The sequence below is a fragment of the Perissodus microlepis genome, chromosome 2 (assembly GCF_051167445.1).
Source record: "Perissodus microlepis isolate ML-2025 ecotype Zambia chromosome 2, ASM5116744v1, whole genome shotgun sequence".
NCBI classification, from domain to species: Eukaryota; Metazoa; Chordata; class Actinopteri; order Cichliformes; family Cichlidae; genus Perissodus; species Perissodus microlepis.
The window spans coordinates 23,544,315-23,565,169 of NC_140462.1; positions in this window are offsets into that span (position 1 = coordinate 23,544,315).

Genomic DNA, 20,855 nt, shown 5'->3' on the forward strand with positions numbered 1-20,855 from the left:
TTATATGAGTGCTTGTTGTTTGTTGTATATTTGCTGCTATGACAACTCAATTTCCTTCTGCAATTAATAAAGTTTCTCTGATTTTGATTCTGCTGTCTGTATAGCAGTATAGAACATCTGTATGCTATACAGTTCATCTGTTTATCTGTACATATGTATACATCAGTACATCTGTACATTTGTCCGTAGTACATCTGTATATTTGCTCTCTGTATAACAATATAAACATCTGTATACTTAACTAATTTGTACATAATCTGTACATAACTATTCCCACCTTTTATATGACCCTTCTCTGTATACAATCTACTCCTATTGCTCTTTGTACTTCTGATTAGAGCCAAACTGTTACCCTGTATTTATACAGGTGTAATGACAATAAAGTTGAATCCTAATCCTAATCCATCTGTCCCAAAGCTAAATCTTGGCTGAAGTTTGATCTCATGTACAGCCTCAAATCTATAACAGAAAGACTGAACAAGAAAAGAAGCAATGTGCTGCAATGGTCCACTTCATGTCTAGACCTTAGCTTGACTAAAGTGCTGTGGGGGGATCATAAAAGAGCTGTGCATAAATGAAACCTCAATGAACTGACCATATATTAGAAATTATACAGTCGTAGCGCCTGTGGCCCGGCTGGGCCCCTTCCGGGGGGTGGGGTGCCCTCAGGCCTCTGGCCTCTGGGCCTGAGGCCCGGTCCTCTCTGGCACAGCTGGCTGCCGGCAGAGCCCGCAGGCACGTCACTGCAACCCCCACTGGCCTCTGCTCCGTGGCTGCTGGGTGACTTCTCGTTTGGGGCTCTCCTCAGCTCTTCCCAGGAGGGTGGCACAGTTGCCCCCCTGGTGGTCCTCCTTGGGTCCTCGTATTTCTGGGGCCTCTGGATGTCTGGGGCCTGGATCTCCTCCATACCTGCTTCATGCCCTGGGGGACGGGCCTATGGCTCCACACACTCCCTAGCAGATCGTTACATGAAGAAACCTTTTGAATACAAGTGTGCTGATCCACACAGGTGTGCACACAGGTGTTCAAAGACACAAACTACACCTTTCTTGGCTGTTACCTCAAAGCACATTGTGTGCTGTTGAGCTTGCGTACTGCACAATAACATATAATATTTAGTATCTACTGTTATCTACTGTTAGCTAGTTTATTGTGAAGGTGTTGTATTTATTATGTTGCTCTTTCTTGTTTGTTTTCTCTTCTGTTTTTTCTTATCTCCATACAGATGATCCAAGAAAAACAAACTTAACAAAGTTTGTTTTTCTTTTTTTCCCTCCCCCCTTTCTCACCATCTCTTCTCCTCTCTATTTTTCTTTCTCTCCCTCTCTTTCTTTCATTCTTTCTCCCTGTCCTATCCCCCAGTCATGTCTGTCCTGTCTGTAACAACCGAAAATCAAATCAAATAAAAACATAATTATAATAAAGATCAATCAAATGGACCAATATGGCAAGGCCATGATGATCCACTTGGTAAAGTAAATCTGCTTGCCATCTTTCTTGGCCTTCAGACAACAATTCTGATGGCTGAAGATCCAAATGGGACAGGCAAAAAAAAAGAAAAAAGAAAGAAAAATAAATTATACAGTCGTGACCAAATGTTTTTATAGTGGCACCACTACATTAAAAAAAAAAAAAAAAACAATTTAGATTTACCTGCCAATAAAAGTTTCATATCCCAGGATCCTTCTCCAGGACTGTCTACTGTGCTTGCTTTTCTGTCACTGCATACTGATACATTGCAATTCCAACTTCCTTGTCTCCTTCTACCAAGCATATTTTCTTAATTCAGACTTACTGTTCTCACACTGCTGCCTTTCCATCTCCCTCACTGCCTCCTTAAACACCTTTCCCCTTTCCTCTTTCTTTGTCTTCGGCCAACAGTAGCACAGTTTCCATCACTGCCCTGTTGGCTAACGGTACCGGAGGGGGTCATTGTTAACCTGCCCTCCAACCAATCTGGTATGGAAAGTATTCTTTATAATCCACATATTTGATTTGGACAAGATTTTATGCCAGATGCTCTTCCTGGCTCAACCCTGTCCATTTCCCCGGGCTTGGGAGTTCACGCTCATTGTTGTTCTTCATTGTATCAGAGAAAAATGCTTAAAATATATTTGTGGAAAAACTGAAGCAGCAGTGAATGAAAAACAACATTTGTGCCACTTCCAAAACTTTTGGCCACTCCTGCATGTAGAACAGATTATCTTTCAGTCTGGAGCTGTTTTTCAACAGTTCATCAGGAACCCTCAGGAAACAGGATCTGACTGCAACAGATGCAGTACTGTTGTAGATAATTATGTGCAGCGTTATCATGAATATGTAGAGAAATGGCATGTTCAGAATTAAGTCTACATTTGGAGTCTTTAAATATGTGCAGGGATCTCAGTTTTGACTTTTTCTAAAAACAGTGGTTAAATAAGAGGGAATGCAGTGAAACAAGCCCACCACCAATGGAAAACTAAAATAATGACGTTATTATGAGACAAAGAACCAACGTGGCCTGAGTGATTCTAGCTGTGACAAACAGCATTTTAGGGCATCAAACACAAACATAATCACAAATGCTCCACAGTGAAAAGGCTTTCCTCTGTGGACTAGCTTGCCTGGATTTAAGAGAGCTGACCTCAAACCTGTGAACCGGAACACCAAACGTGAGCCATCGGCTTTGAACGACTGCAGGCTGTTATAACACCAGAGCGGCAATTTAATGTTGATTCTGAACATACTCGGGAATTAAAACTGAATGCTGAGTGGAGTATATCCTCTGTGGCTTCATTATGCAATCTCATCTGTCCACAGTATGGACATCATGCACTGTTGTATAAACAGTCTCGTGTCTGCAGCAGCCTATTATTGGCCTCACTGTTGTATGCTAATGTGAATAGGCTGCACTCTGCTCCACAGCACTGCCTTCTGTTTCCTGGATGGTTTCCATGGCAATATTCGGCTGTTTTTTGTCCATTTTTACACAAAGGCCATTAGCATCCAGGATATGAAGATGCATGTAAACAAATTGTCCCGCACTTATCTGTAAACTAGACAGGTTGTGAATCAGTATCTGACTGTGTAGGTGTGCTTGTTTAAAATTAATTTACTCCAGTATCATTAGGTCCCGATGTGCTCTGTGTTCTTTAAAGAAATCATTACATAATACGTTTTGTTTTTTGCATATTATAGAGCCTCCGGTGACACATTGCATCTAAATAATCCATTACGCTGAATCACCTCTGCTTTTACTGTCTGTAAAAAAATTCCAGACCAGAAATCTCTGGATTCTTGTTATAAATGGAGAAAATACAGGATAATAATTAGGAACATTCATTTTTTTCACAAAGATTTACAGTTTATTAAAGATAAAAGCCCGCTTCTGGGTATTTTTGTCCTGACAAACATATTTAATCTCATTTCTCAAAGCGACATTAAAAACTCTCTCATTATGTATGTGATGATTGATTTCTATGTGAACCAGCTGTGATGGAGCAGCTGTGATCAGTCTCCACAAAAATGGATGTGATGTTTAATATAACTAATCCTAATAAGACAAACCCCGCTGCAGACTTATTGATGGGCTCTTTAACACCAGGAATTTACAAGAGATCATATCATATAGTTTATATATCTATATATATATATATATATATATATATATATATATATATATAAAACCTGCGGGCGGTTTATCCTTCAAGCTCGGGTCCTCTACCAGAGGCCTGGGAGCTTGAGGGTCCTGCGCAGTATCTTAGCTGTTCCCAGGACTGCGCTCTTCTGGACAGAGATCTCCGCTGTTGTTCCCGGGATCTGCTGGAGCCACTCGCCTAGCTTGGGAGTCACCGCACCTAGTGCTCCGATTACCACGGGGACCACTGTTACCTACACCCTCCACATCCTCTCGAGCTCTTCTCTGAGCCCTTGGTATTTCTCCAACTTCTTGTGTTCCTTCTTTCTGATGTTGCTGTCATTCGGAACCGCTACATCGATCACTACGACCGTCTTGTTCTGTTTGTCTACCACCACTATGTCCGGTTGGTTAGTCACCACCATTTTGTCCGTCTGTATCTGGAAGTCCCACAGGATCTTAGCTCGGTCATTCTCCACCACCCTTGGGGGCGTCTCCCATTTTGACCTCGGAACTTCCAGGCCATATTCGGCACAGATTTTTCTGTATACTATGCCGGCTACTTGGTTATGGCGTTCAGCCACCTCCTCTATCTGCCGGTGGTACATACTGTGCAGGGGCCTGTCCTTCCATGATGGTTCCTCGTCTCCCTCCTCTTTCTTGGGTTTCTGCTGCCTGAGGTATTCACTGAGCACGCTGTCAGTTGGGGCCATCATCGTGATGTATTCGTGGATGTTCCTTGTCTCATCCTGGACTGTGGTGCTGACACTTACCAGTCCCCGGCCCCCTTCCTTCTGCTTAGCGTACAGCCTCAGGGTGCTGGACTTGGGGTGAAACCCTCCATGCATGGTAAGGAGCTTTCTTGTCTTTATGTCAGTGGCTTCTATCTCCTCCTTTGGCCAACTTATTATACCAGCTGGGTACCTGATCACGGGCAGGGCGTAGGTGTTGATAGCCCGGATCTTGTTCTTACCGTTCAGCTGACTCCTCAGGACTTGCCTGACCCTCTGCAGGTACTTGGTGGTTGCAGCTTTCCTAGCTGCCTCTTCATGGTTCCCATTCGCCTGCGGGATCCCCAGGTACTTGTAACTGTCCTCTATGTCTGCAATGTTGCCTTCTGGTAGCTCGATCCCCTCAGTTCTGACTACCTTCCCTCTCTTTGTTATCATCCAACTACACTTCTGCAGCCCGAACAACATTCCGATGTCATTGCTGTATATCCTGGTGGTGTGGATCAGTGAATCGATGTCTCGTTCACTCTTGGCATACACCTTGATGTCATCCATGTACAGGAGGTGGCTGACAACTGCTCCGTTCCGTAGTCGGTATCCATAGCCAGTCTTGTCAATGATCTCACTGAGGGGGTACAGGCCTATGCAGAACAGCAGTGGGGACAGAGCATTTCCTTGGTAGATCCCGCACTTGATGGTGACTTGTGCTATGGGCTTGGAGTTGGCCTCTAGTGTTGTGCTGCCAGACGCTCGTGGAGTGCAGTCAGCTTCTTCAGCCAGTAGGTGTGAACCATAGGGGGTCTAGAGACCCTTGCTTGGATGTCTGCCACCATGATGGTTACTGGACCACTGTTCTGCTATGGACTGCCCTCAGATCCACTAGCCACTAGCCAGGGCTATATATATATATATATATATATATATATATATATATATATATATATATATATACAGTACATACAAAAGATGACCAAGATCATTTATTTAAATATATTCCATCTCCAAACAGTTCCAGAGACAGTCATCTTTGATCAGCATCAGTAATAATCACTGTATAAAATTATAGAGCGCTCGTGGGGGCATTTTTTTCTTAAATGAAGTCATAGAAAGTACATATATTTCCAAAGCAGTCTTTTTATGTTGCAGTGTTGCTGCGTTCTACATTGGAATGAGTTATTTGTCCCCTATCAACACGCCTTCCATCTGCCAGTGTAATGGGCTCCCTTAACATTATGTCTACAGCATTTCCTTATTACCTTCTATCATTCTGACCAGCAATGAAGGTTTTTGGCCATTTCACTTTTCTTATTGCGTACTATATTTGTAAGTGATATGTATGCATCTTTTTTATTGAAAATATGCTGCTTATAGCTTGTAAAATACAAGAGAAGGGAGGCTTGTTTCTGAAGCGTGATACTTGCTCCCAGAGTTTGTCATTTTGTCGAGGAGGCAGCGCCTTCAAAGCCGCCGAGTCCCTGTGCACAGTAAGCATCACAGTTTATATAAAGGCTGTAATGTCATTGGCTGTGCTGATAAATAAGGTGTAAATCTGTTTGTTCTGAAGTGGATACAGGTGCACCACCGCATGCGGCTTCAGCTTCCTTTAAAGCTCTATTGATTTGTTTGTGGCCACCTGAGGGCAGCAGAACAAACTGTTCAGGCAAACATAAAAAAGAACTATTTGTGTATCCAGCAGACACATCGTGATCAGAGAGGAATGCAAGAAGCCCATCAGCCCACCTGATGAAAGTCCAGTACTCACTATTCAAGCCACAGTTTGGTTTCCATTACCTGCTAAATAAGCTATCTGCTGTTTTAGCCACTAAATGTTCCATTTTCTTCTTATGTGTCTGTGGTTTGGTGCTGGGCAGGGAGTGTACAGTGACTCTGTCAGAGTTTGTTTGATGACAATAGCTTCTCGTTGCCGCTGCAGACAAAACTAAGAGCTCATATTGGCTAAAAAACAGATGTCACATATTGAAATTCATATTTAAAAGCTCAGATATAGAAACAAATCATGTTTTTCCTTCTTGCCTCACATTGATTATGGTGACATTATTTATATGAAGGCTCCTGTTGGACGCTGTTTTTCATGGAGCACTGAGATTCATCACAGGATGTGAGGATGTTATTGTACTTTATACTCTTTGGTTAACTGGCCTTCACTGTCCACACACAGACTATTGCATCTGTATATTCTCATTTATAAATCAGTAATTGATTACAGTAATCAGTAAATCAGTAATAAACCTTTACTCAAAAAGCTATCTCTAGACCCAGCAGTCTTAGCTAATTATAGGCCAATCTCCAACCTTCCTTTCATATCAAAAATCCTTGAAAGAGTAGTTGTCAAACAGCTAACAGATCATCTGCAGAGGAATGGTTTATTTGAAGAGTTTCAGTCAGGTTTCAGAGCTCATCACAGCACAGAAACAGCTTTAGTGAAGGTTACAAATGATCTTCTTATGGCCTCTGACAGTGGACTCATCTCTGTGCTTGTCCTGCTAGACCTCAGTGCAGCGTTCGATACTGTTGACCATAATATCCTATTAGAGCGATTAGAACATGCTGTAGGTATTACAGGTACTGCACTGCAGTGGTTTGTATCATATCTATCTAATAGACTCCAATTTGTGCATGTAAATGGAGAGTCCTCTTCATACACTGAGGTTAATTATGGAGTTCCACAGGGTTCAGTGCTAGGACCAATTCTGTTTACATTATACATGCTTCCCTTAGGCAGCATCATTAGAAGACATAGCATATATTTTCACTGCTATGCAGATGACACCCAGCTCTATCTGTCCATGAAGCCAGATAACACACACCAATTAGTTAAACTGCAGGAATGTCTTAAAGACATAAAGACCTGGATGGCCGCTAACTTTCTGCTTCTTAATTCAGATAAAACTGAGGTTATTGTACTCGGCCCTGAAAATCTTAGAAATATGGTATCTAACCAGATTCATACTCTGGATGGCATTACCTTGGCCTCCAGTAACGCTGTGAGGAACCTTGGAGTCATTTTTGACCAGGACATGTCCTTCAACGCACATATTAAACAAATATGTAAGACTGCTTTCTTCCATTTGTGCAACATCTCTAAAATTAGAAATATCCTGTCTCAGAGTGACGCTGAAAAACTAGTTCATGCATTTATTACTTCCAGGCTGGACTACTGTAATTCATTATTATCAGGATGTCCAAAAAACTCACTGAAAAGCCTTCAGCTAATCCAAAATGCTGCAGCAAGAGTACTGACAGGGACTAGAAGGAGAGAGCATATTTCTCCTGTTTTGGCTTCCCTTCATTGGCTTCCTGTTAAGTCCAGAATTGAATTCAAAATCCTGCTCCTCACATACAAGGTCTTAAATAATCAGGCCCCATCTTATCTTAATGACCTTGTAGTACCATATCACCCTATTAGAGCACTTCGCTCTCGCTCTGCAGGCCTACTTGTTGTTCCTAGAGTATTTAAAAGTAGAATGGGAGGCAGAGCCTTCAGTTTTCAGGCCCCTCTTCTGTGGAACCAGCTTCCAGTTTGGATTCGGGAGACAGAAACTATCTCTACTTTTAAGATTAGGCTTAAAACTTTCCTTTTTGCTAAAGCATATAGTTAGGGCTGGACCAGGTGACCCTGAATCCTCCCTTAGTTATGCTGCAATAGACGTAGGCTGCCGGGGGATTCCCATGATGCATTGAGTTTTTCCTTTCCAGTCACCTTTCTCACTCACTATGTATTAATAGACCTCTCTGCATTGAATCATATCTGTTATTAACCTCTGTCTCTCTTCCGCAGCATGTCTTTTATCCTGTCTTCCTTCTCTCACCCCAACCGGTCGCAGCAGATGGCCGCCCCTCCCTGAGCCTGGTTCTGCCGGAGGTTTCTTCCTGTTAAAAGGGAGTTTTTCCTTCCCACTGTCGCCAAAGTGCTTGCTCATAGGGGGTCATATGATTGTTGGGTTTTTCTCTGTATCTATGAAGCACCTTGAGGCGACTTTTGTTGTGATTTGGCGCTATATAAATAAAATTGAATTTAATTGAATTAATTGGTTTACTGCCAGCGTATCCACCTTCCTATATGTCACCAGAGTAACTGCAGCCTCCGCTCACAAGCTTTTATTACATTGACTGTTCCCTCAGTATGTACAAAACTGTCTTACAATGGTCTCCCTATACTTGGAACAAATTACAACAGGACCTGAAGTTGTACAAGCTAACTGAACTGAAGGGTTCAGGACAATAAAGAAACATCATTAGATGGCTGCTCCTGTTCTTAACGTTTAATTGTTGCTGCATGTTATTTTAATTGTAGCTGTGTTTTTGCAGTTGGTTGGTTATATGAGTTGTAATGACTACAGTGTGTTTTAACATGCTGTAGTTTTGTATAGAAATTAAAAACAGGTTGCTGTTGAGCCCCGTGTCTCAGTGAGATATACCTGTAAGAATGAAAGTGGAATAAGCTGAAAATTATGTGTTAGGAAAATAATTTTCCATTATGAATTAAGTGATTACATCCATTCCGACATTGTAAAACATATGTTGGCTACTTTTTTTGTGTTTTTGTGGAAATTATTAATAATCGCTACACCTCGGTGTGTAGTTTGTGAATATTGCAGTAATCCCTTTATGATTTTAGCTGGTTTAACTTGCTTGTGCTTTACATTTTTTTCCATTTTTTTCTCTAAGTTAACCAGTTGTTCAGACTAAAAAGTAATGTTTGAAATATTGAGCAATGCTTTTAATGTTTAAGCAAAAAGAAAAAAAGGCCATATACATATATAATTTTTAGCTTCCTTTGCTCATTATATTTTAAAACTAGTGCTGTCAACCAGCTGACCGTGCTCACTCGCTAACGGAGATTTGCCATGTTAATGCAGTTATGGCGTTAACATCATTTTAACAAGATTAACGCTGACAGCACTATTTAAAACAAATATAAAGTGTCAGATTGGGGAAATTCTTTCATGTGTTGACAGTCTCGAGAAGGAACAATTGAGCAGTAGACGTATAATTGATGCATTTTTCTTGAATATAGTAAAAAATGGATGGTTAAGAATTGCCCGTTCTTGGTTTTACTTGTATGCTTTTATCTGGACAGAATGATGAGCTAGAGGTTATCTGCCGGCAGAGTGCCCCCACCTCCTCAGAAACACATGACATTTTATCAGCTCCACTGTGCACTGCGAATGTCAGAAGTGTTTTCTTTCTTGTTCGTCTCTCTTCAGACCGCTCCTCATTTTCAGTCTGTGGGTGTTCGGTGTTTGTGTTGCATCTACATTCCGATCCGAGCGCGTGACCTCGTGTCACTTCGTTTCTGACGAAGCAATCAGGTAAAAATGGGTCTGAAATGGCAGATTACTTCAGACAGAGCGGCGAGAGGAGAACGCAGGCGGACTGCAGGCAAATTGCCTCTTTCAGCGCTTAAATAAAGGCAGGAGGTCAGGAGAGGCTGAATGAGAGGCTTCACACACTCAGACCGCACACAGACACACACAGCCCTCTCCTCTGTCCACTCTCTTATTCTGTCTCGTAATTCAGTTCAATTCAATTAATCTTTATTGACATTATGTTTTGATCAAACAGAACCAGAGCTCAGTGCTTTAGTTCCAGATCTCGGTCAGATTGCAATTGTTTTTTTACATCTACTGACTGCTGTAAGTAAAATGTTTTTATTCCTTTATTTTGTCTGAATCCAACTGTAAATCTTCTGTTCACAGCTTTTTTAGCTTTGATTTCATCATCACTTCCTAATTATTGTCTACTGATGTTGTCCAAGGTCACTGCTGTGATGGCATCTCCAAATTTCTCAAAAGTTCTTTGAAGTGGATGAAAACGTTTTCCACGGTGTAACCCTCATCCTACCGATTGTGCTCCTCGCAGATTCCAGAGGTATATTTTTTGTCGTATTTCCAAAGCAGTTTTTTTTTCTATCATTCCAGTTTTCTTTAAGACTTTGCCAGGCAGTTTGGTTCCAGTGATGTGGAATCACAGTTTTCTATTTCTGCTTTAATTGGTGCTTTTTAAAAATACTAATTGTTTGAGCCACAGAGGGACTCACGGTTTATAGTTTTAATAAATTCAACTATTTGTTCACCTAATAGTCCTAAATTAGAGTTCTGCATAGTATCCAGGGGGTAGGGACACTCTTAAAGAAGACTGTGATTGCTATCCTTATCATGTGGGAACTTAAAATGATCACACAGTTGGAGACATAGCTGTATATACTGTACCTGAAATAGCTGGGCCATAATCTAGACATGCCATACATGAAAATGAGAGCTCACACTGTAAGTTAGTAAGTAAGTAAGTTTATTTATTAAGCGCTTTTCACAGACAGGTAGTCACAAAGCGCTGCACACAGAGATTAAAATAAACAGTACGATAAATAGCAAAATGCACAATATACACAATATAGAGTTTAAATGTAAATTAAAAATATAAAAATGTAAAAAGCATTGGTCAACAGAAAGCTTGTTTAAACAGTAAAGTTTTTAACTGTTTTTTAAAGGATTCCACAGAGTCAACCAAACGTAGTTGTAGAGGTAGACTGTTCCACAGCCTTGGTGCCACAGACTGAAAGGCTCTGTCCCCTTTCGTCTTCAGACGTGTTCTGGGAGCAACCAACAATCTCTGAGTCTGTGAGCGGAGACAGCGAGCAGTAGTGTATTTTGTGAGAAGCTTGGATAAATAATCTGGGGCTTGGCCATTTAGTGCTCTGTATGTTAAAACAATAATTTTAAAATGAATTCTAAAATCTATTGGGAGCCAATGTAAAGAACATAAAATAGGAGTGATGTGAGCTCGCTTGCTAGAGCGAGTTAGTAGTCTGGCTGCTGCGTTTTGTATAGCTTGGAGGCGAGAAAGAGATGATTTATCCAAGCTGGTAAACAGGGAATTACAATAATCTAAACGCGATGACACAAATGCATGGACAATTTTTTCCAGTTCAGCTAAGGAGACCATATGTCGCAATTTAGAAATATTCCTTAAATGAAAGAAACAGGAACGAGACAGAGATTTCACGTGTGAGTCAAGGCCCAGAGAAGAGTCAAGTATTACTCCAAGATTTCGAATATTTGGCTTAGCAGAAGAACAGAAAGGGACAAGAACCTGACTGATTTTAGAATATAGATCAGGAGGAGCTATGATCATGGTCTCTGTCTTGTTCATGTTTAAAACAAGGTAATTGTTAGAAAGCCAGTCAGAAACCTGAGTTAAGCACTGGACTAGGGTGGACAGCCTATCCAGCTGATGAGGCTTAAAGGACATATACAGCTGAATGTCATCGGCATAGAAATGATAAGACAGGTCACTAAAAGACTGAATAATGCCAGCTAGAGGAAGCATATAAAAAGAAAATAATAATGGACCCAATACTGAACCCTGTGGAACCCCGCAGGTTAGGGCAGCAGTGTTAGAGGAGAACCTATCAGTCCTAACAGAAAAAGTCCTGTCTGATAAGTAGGAAGAAAACCAGTCTAAGGCAGTTCCAGATACACCAGCCACACTGCTACATTACTGTCCCCAAACTGAGCAGCAATCACCTTCCTGAGACTGAGGAAAACTGTTACGGTTTGGAGGAGGACTCAAGCGCAGGACTCCGGGCTCAGATGCACACAAGAAAGATTTATTTACAATTCACCAGGTGTATATACAAGAAGGTGCGGGGGAGTGCTATGTACAGCTGCGTGAGAGAGAAGGGGCTCCAGGGAAGTCCAGGGGAAAAGCACGCGTTCTTCAGATCATCCACACACACGATCACAGGTTCTCACTCCAACACTTGCCACTCGGGAATTACACGGGGGGGAAATCCAAGGAGCTCTGTGGACAGGGAGACGGGGTTAAATACAGCGCACAAAGGAAACACACTTAACTTGACTTGCTGTAGCTTGGCTTCACTAACGCGTGGTAGACAACGATCCTGCGACGAACAGCAGTCACCTCCTGGCTTAAATGCTGATCATCTTAATGAGACCCAGGTGTCTCATCTCCCGAGGGCGTGGGCCAAGGGCGTGAACCCACAGTGAGTGAGAAGAGGAGAGAGAGAGGAAGAGAGAGAGAAACAGATAGAGAGTGCTGATCAGTGTGCAACTGATCTGCCTGGCCGTGACAAAAAGTCCATCTGTTGATGTAACTGTCCGGTAGGAAGGTCGACCTGATAAAGGTGCCACGTGATGGTGTTCTGTTGACTTCATAGACTGGACTGGAGCAGTTTGCAGCTGAGTATGAAATGAATCGAATGAGAATCAGTTCCTCCAAATCTGAGGCCATGGATTATCAGATGGACAAAGGTGTAGTGATCACTCTTTGTTCACAAGTGAGGTCAGACTGCAGCAGCAGACGGAAAGATTGGTGCAGCATCTGCTGCAACGTTGTGGTGCAGAGAGAGCTGACCTTGAAGCTGTTGATTTACAGTCAGTCTATATTCCAACCCTCACTTATGCTCATGAGGTCTGCGTGAAGTGCAGTAGTGACTGAAAGAGTGAGATTCTGGATACGACTAGAAATGATTTTCCTCTGAAGTGTGTCTGGGCTTTCTCTGAGATGGAGTGAGGAGCTCAAGTGATTTAGGAGGTACACAGTAGGGCCGCTACACCTCTACATGTTACGTGCATCTGACCAGCATGCCTCACGAGCGCCTCCTAAACCTCCTGCCTTTTGTTTGAAGCACATCCTACGAGGAGGCTGGGCAGACTGAAGACATGCTGGAGAGGTTAGATGTCTGGGTTGGATGGTTGCGTGTTTATTATTATTTTATATTGGGGTCAAAATGACTCACACTGGTTTCAATGTTTACTTAAAATGACTGAATACTAAGTGATGCATGGATAAATGGGCTTGATAATAATACTGGGGATCGTACATAAATAAACAGATAAAAGCTGCAAGTTTTTATCCTGTATGTCCACAGAATTAATAATGACTTTTAACCTCTTTCTCAGGAAAAAGACTAAAAACAACATACCACGCAGACTTATTAAAGTGTTGTAAATCATTTACCTCAGCAAAAACGTTCCGGTTAAAATCACACAAAAAATTGGGGGAAAATCAGCTAATTCAAAAAATTAAAAGAAATTAAATATAGAGGGAATCGGAGGCGCCGGGACAAACTCAAACCCAGGCCTCTACAGAGGCTTGCAGCATATGAGGTATCTGCTCAACCAGGTGAGCTATAGCAGCACCCTCTCCTGGTGAACCATAATGTCTCCAACGGCAGCTCCAACCACTGAAGAGAGCCAACCAACTCAGGTCCACCAATGGAGAGGCAGGAGCGGTAATCAAAAGAAACCACATGTAATGACCTGAGGTTACAGGTTGCACTTCAGGACCCTCACAGTCCTTGGATGTCTTGGTTGGAATGCTGTTAAGCACAGAAATGAGGATGTGAAAAGAAAGCAGTACAGCAGTCTTCATCCTAGTGACTGACGGATAGTAATAATAATAATAATAATAGTGTTATTTATGGACGAGCTTCTGGGATCCAGGTCTGCCCAACAAAGTCACTGCCCCTCTTCATCTAAAAGATAAGTTATAAGTTACACTAATTCATTCAATTTGGTAATGAAAACCGTAAACACATCACAGATAAGGCATCGCAGTGCAACCTCAGTTTAATTATTCCGTTCACAGTAGTTTAGTGTGCCTGCAGCGATCGTGGTAACCACCATGACCGCGGAGGACAGTGGGATTCACTGGGATTGTCCCATGTGGGTCAGAGTTTAGGAAGTTCCCTTCATCTCTCTCTGAGACATGAGGAGTCATTCATCATCTTGTGCAGCTAGTTTTAAAGAATGACATCACTTGGAAATTGCAAAACAAATGGAAATGTTTTGAGGATGTTCTGCTCACAGTCAACTGTCCTAGTGTGTGTTCACTGATCCACTTCTGGACTCAGAGATAATGTCTCTCCTGTTTGTCTCCTGCTTTGCTGCTGCAATCTAGATATTTTGAACTTTTAAAGCTGTAGCTACATTTCCCTGATTGTACTCTGCATGCATGGTTGTAATTTTTCTTTCAACTGGAATGGGAAGGTAACTTTAGCCAAATGCCCTTTGCTCAAAATTGGTTTCCCATCAGGTTCATATGATACTGACAGTTCCTCAATCTCTCTCATCTCCTCAGCAGGCAGGAATCCTGTTTGGTTGTGGTTTGGTTTAGATATACTCATATAGCTGTTCTATATTCATTAAATGTAGGGCTGATATAATGAAATATTTGTTTGTTTGTTTTAAATAGACGGTTCTGTGTTCTGCTTCATTTGTCTGAGCTGTCTGACGGTTCATGATGCAGTCTCTTAGACTTTTCATTTAGATTTCACTTTTATCTAAAAAGACATTAAAACAAACATTCAAACTAACTTGACAAGAATTACTGCCAATACTGAATTACTACTCCCATGTCAGCTAATAATTGAACTTTGACCTTTTAACCATAACATTAGTGATGGGTCGGTCGCAAACGAAATGGCTCTTAGAGCCAGGTCTTTGACGTGAACGATGCGAGCCGGCTCCTTATCGCGAGCCATGTTTTTTTTTTTTTTTTCTCTCACCCTCTCTCTGTCGCACTTTTTTTCTGCTTCACTCAGCATGCGAGCCTTGTGCTTTACGCTGGGAAGAGGGGGGAGGGGCAGTAGCAGTAGCACAGGAACAGAGCAGGAGGGAGAGAGAGAGAGAAAGAGAGCCAGGGACAACAACGTCACATTAGAAAGGTATAGTAATCATCCACAACTATTTTCAGTTGCAGATGATAAAGGATTCATAAAGTTTATTCATGCAGGTCCATATGACAGAGAATATGCATCTTCTTTTTGTTTTTATATTATAATTTATATTTAATTGTGTTGTGGTTTGCAGTGTTTTGTGTTGTTTCACTTTAAATTTGTAAAAGGAAAAAGCTGAAAATTTAAATAGTTAAAAGTTGAAATGTGAATAGTTGATCTTTGTATTATATGATTTATTTATTACATTTTATGTGGAGTGAATAAATAAAAGTATATTTACGGTGGCCCCCAGAGACAAAGCACATACAAACTTCAAATCACGTACAAACCCTGAAGCACATACAAACTCCAAAACACGTAAAAACTCCAAAATACGTAAAAACATGTACAAACTCCAAAACACGTACAAACTCCAAAACACGTAAAAACTCAGAAGCACGTACAAACTCCAAAACACGTACAAACTCCGAAGCACGTACAAACTCCAAAACACGTAAAAACTCAGAAGCACGTACAAACTCCAAAACACGTAAAAACTCAGAAGCACGTACAAACTCCAAAACACGTAAAAACTCAGAAACACGTACAAACTCCAAAACACGTAAAAACTCAGAAACACGTACAAACTCCGAAGCACGTACAAAAGACAACAGAAGTGCTGCAGGATGTTAGGGGCAGTGTTGAACTTTTGTTACCTAGTGGCTACACAAGCCAGCAAGTACCAACGACCGGATTTGGTGTGTGGTAATAACAAGTAAATGAACATTTTTTTATTTTATTTGACTATATATGAATGCTTGTGTATAAATACACAAAGAATACACATATGCTTTCATGCTGTCAATTGTGTAATTTAAGTGATCTAGGTAGCTCTGTTTTGGAAGTTCAGTTCATGCTAGAAATGTGGTTTGGAGTTTGTATGTGCTTTTTGGAGTTTGTACATGTTTTGTCTCTAGGGGCCACCGCATATATTTATATATAAATATATGTAAATAAAACCACTTTTTTTTTTTACATTAGTAATTCCTTTTGTGCATAATTTTATATTATTGTTAATAATAAATTAATTAAAGCAACAAAACAACTTGGAGAGCCGGTTCGGAGCCGAAAGAGCCGGCTCTTTTTAGTGAGCTGAACCGAAAGAGCCGGTTCTCTAAAAAGAGCCGGAAATCCCATCACTACATAACATACCACTATTTCTTTATTTTTTCCTGTAATTTGTATGAAACATTTCCAAAAGTATTGTATCGGTTGTTGAGTTATGATCACTACCAACAGTGTTGGGAAGGTTACTTTTAAAATGTATTCCACTACAGATTACAGAATAAAGCCCCAAAATGTATTTTGTAACATATTCCGTTACATTACTCAATGAGAGTAACGTATTCTGAATACTTCGGATTACTTAATATATTATCATGCTTTTTACAACTACATGAATGTACTATTGCTGTGTGATTTATTACTGTTACTGAAGGTTACTCGCCATACCAATACCAACTAGATTTTTAAATCTTAATATAAAATGAGGAACAGTAGGGTGGACAGCAGGTAAGGCCGCACTTTATGCGTCGATCTCGTATAGAAAACAGGTTTGCAGCTCCGAGCCGTTGTAAAGAGACCTCGTAGCCGAAAACTAGCTACCCTTAACTTGTCTGGGTCAACTTTGCTAGCAAGAGACGGAGAGAGGCGTTGAAAGACTGCTCCAACGGAACTTATTGTTTCAGAGGAAAACACAGTGTACAGTCGAGTCTTAACAGCTTACTTACAACTGGGCTCGTCAGGCACTCTTCTTGGCTGCAGTGGTTATTATTATATTTACATGCTTCCAGCTCCTGTTTCTGCTCGGTGACAACTCATACTTTCAGTGTTGCCAACTCCTCAGTAAGGAAAATCGCTATTGGTTGTCCTAAAAGTCACTAGAAGTCGCTAAATGACGTCATCGCCTAATTTGCATAATTGGTCATGCTAATCTAATTGTAACCTATGTTGTTGGAGAGAGAAATAACATCGTGGAAGAGACATAAAGTGAGTAAAAAACGTCCTAAATGCATTTAGAGTTTATTTAGAACTACAAATTAAATTTCTTTTAGCAATTATTGTTTTTTTTAATGTCACAATTCCAACCCTGCTCCTTTACCCGGGCTTGGACCGGCAAAAGTGACCCGAAATAGGCACTCTGGTGGAGTTACTTTGTGTGTGTGTGTTTATAAATAGTTTTAAACCTTGTGATCCACAAAACAGCATAAGAGTAAAAGAGTAAAAGAAGAACTGACTGAGTTACAGCACCCGCTGCTTGTTGAGAGTAAAAGCGATACGCGCTTTCACGTCCTTTTTTGTCGCTAAGGGGTCTGAAAACTCGCTAAATATAGCGACAAAGTCGCTAAGTTGGCAACACTGCGTACTTTCCACTCTCCTTTTTCTCCCTTCTCGCGCTCACACACACACAATGGGTACGGCAGTCCATTCTCCCTGCAGCAAGGACTACACTGCCCATAAGGCTACATTCTTTAGGGCTATGCCTGTAGCATTCTGCCTATTGACTTCATATTAAATAATTTTTGTGAATAATTAAAAAATAATAATAATTTCACGTCATTATGCAGGCTGCAAGTAGGGGTGACATGGGCCGCGAGATTAGGACACAGGCATTAGAGCCTCTTAATGCGTGTTTTGTTTGGGTTTCCACCGGCGTGGAATTACCAAAAATAGATGGCATAGCCTAACATATGAAACAGGAAAAGACTGCCGTGTAATCCATTTATTTCAACAAAGTAACTGTATTCTGAATACCGGTAACTGTAACGGAATACAGTTACTCATATTTTGTATTTTAAATACGTAACGCCGGTACATGTATTCCATTACTCCCCAACACTGACTACCAAGTTCTAGCCAGTCCATTCTTGTGTCTAACAGGATGACTTCAAAGGAATTCACTTGAGATTGGAATTTTCCACTGGGTTCCAGATTCACCTGTATCCACCCCTGGGCGGGGCTATCATTCCCTCACCTGTGCAACCCACCTGGAGCTGGTCTGAAGCAATCAGTCTCAGATATTTAAGACCAGCATTGACATCGTCTCATCAACTAACTTCACTCTTCTGGTCACGTCATGGCTTAGCCCTCAGGCCTTGCCCATTTCTTGGACTCCAATCCATACTCTCAGCTCTTAACATGCCATCTCTTGGAAAGCTTCCAGCTTTACACCTGCCTGCCCTCCTGCCACCTTTTGCTCGCTGGATCTGTCAGAACCCAGGTCAGCCATTCCACTCTGCCCAGCTCACCCGGAGATACACCTTGTTCCCTCAGAGCAACTCCAAGTCCACCTGCAACGTAAGCCACGCCAGTTAAAAGCCACAGTCACCTGAGAGATCCTTTTTGAAACATTCTAACCCCTCTCTGTCCACTCTCCTCAGTGCCACCACACTTCAGCCATGACTCAGTCCACCTCGTTAGCTCCCCCGGGCTCTCACCCTGCTAAGTGGTACATTGTATATATTCTAAGTTGCCAAGTTATTACACTGAGAAATAAAGAACAGGTCTTAAAGTATGAGGCTTAAGACTTTAGACTCTTGACTGCACAGCTGAACACCTCAGCTGTGCACCTTATCGGTGACTACATATATATATGTGTGTGCTTCTTTTTTAAAGGCCCCTGTGGTTTTGATCTCTGTGATTTTGTCTTTCAGAAAAGATTTCTGACTTGAATATTTTGACATGACATCAAAGTCACCAAACAGGGCTAACAGGGGGATTTCTCCCTGAGATCAGTCTCCAGACATACTGTACATGTCATTATCTTCTCCTCTGCCCTCCCGTCACCTCCTCAGATACGCCAGGAGCATATCATCCATCAGGAGAGACACCCTCCACGCATACCCCCATTCCCACTTTACACATGAGCGTGGATGTCGTTTGTCCCCCGGCTGTTCACTGCTCTGACCGGGTTGGCAGCGTTCACACAGTCTGGCTAGCTGAGTTGTCATCTGACATTTATTACAGTTAAGGATCATCCTGGCATGTGTTCTCTCTCTCTCTCTCTCACACACACACACACACACACAGGCAAACACACACTTTCACACCTCTCATAAGGCCAGGAGAGCTAATGACTGAGATGGCTGGGCTTTAAAAAAGAGAAAAGGAAAGGTGAGAGAAGATGATTCATCTGAGCTGCTCTCCGCCAGCGATGAGTGACGGCTGATTTATGATTCAGCGCCGGCCTGTGAGAGCTTAGAATCATTTCCCCCCATTTCTTATTTTAATTCCTTACCGCAGGTGACGGCGGGAGGGATGGAAGCCAATTATCTTAAGTGTCTTTCTGCTCTCTGTCAGCCACTGACAGTCGCTGCTGAAGCTCTCCAGTCGGCCTGTGAACAGGTGACTGCCGCCACCTCCTCTATTACAATCAGCTAAGGTTTTTCATTTGCGTGGCAGCTTTGGGCTCACAGTATGAATATCTGAATGTGGATCTTCCTGCTGCAGTTTGACCAGGACAAAAACTGATTTTTCTCTTGACAAAAGGCGTCCACTCTCCAAGATCAGAGTTTTTTTTGCATTCAAATGCTCATGACCTGTGAACTCTGCTTCAAATATAAAGTTCATTATTTAGAAAACAGACACACTGTTTGTAATTTCAACTTTGACAGTGTTTTTGCATGCAATAAGTCTTACTGAATGGTGCTTGTGCAGTTGTGGGCAGTATCCGTACAAATACTGTACTTAATTGGAATTTTCAGGTACCCGTACCCAAATATTTTGGGGTATTCGTTTTACTGGCAGCCTTTTACTTTTACTCCATACATTGACAGGCTCATTCTCAAATGTCTTATTCATTATTATTTCCCACCATTTTTTACGTTAACTTCAATGTAAATAAATGTAACAATAATGTAACAACAATAAATGTAACAATTACACATTAAAGACAATCCTGCTGTTATATTCATCACTGGGGCAAAATAACAAATTTAAAAAACTAAAAAAGGAATTTGAATAGAATAGAGCACAATGCTCACAGTATAACAATCCTAAACAACATTGTGGAACACATTAGATGTTGTGGTCACATCTGGAGAGAACTGAGTACACAGGAAGTCACTTTTTTAAAGTGGCAGATAACTTCAAATTCAACATTTCTAATATCTCAGCGTGGAGATGGAAAAAGATAGAATTTCTCTTTTTGTCAAATTATGAAATGTCTTGTGAAGCAAACTGAAGTATGCTTAATGTGTGTTATTCAGCCACGCCGATTAGTTTTTGCACTACTCGTTTATTTATTGATTGATCGATTTATTCAGCTTGTGTTCTACATAACACAACTGAAGCCATTTACTAGAATTAGAAGTTAGGCTTAAATACAGTTTGAGTCTCTGTCAATATTGTTGTATTATTACATTAATATGGCACAAGGTTTAGTTTCCTTTCATAAGGCCAGTGCTGGTCTGATTAGTTTTAGGCACCGTTTTAGCGCTACATCAGCTCTAAACAAACTGGGTTAGTGTGACTGAAGACTTTCCTCTAAAAAGAAATTCAGATTTTGTCAATACCATTTAATTTGTTCCTATGATTTTAAATCTGCTCCTTTTTCAGTTACTAGTTAGTTATCAGTCATATTGATGCGGTCCTCTCCTACACCACCCACCTCCAGCGTCGGTGAGTTCTTCCAGTAATCACATTAGCAATCCTGGATCACCTCCACTCAGATCTAAAACTGAAAATGAGTTTAGATGCAAAACTAATGAGAAAATAACACTTTATATTAAATGTCTTTTTATTGTGT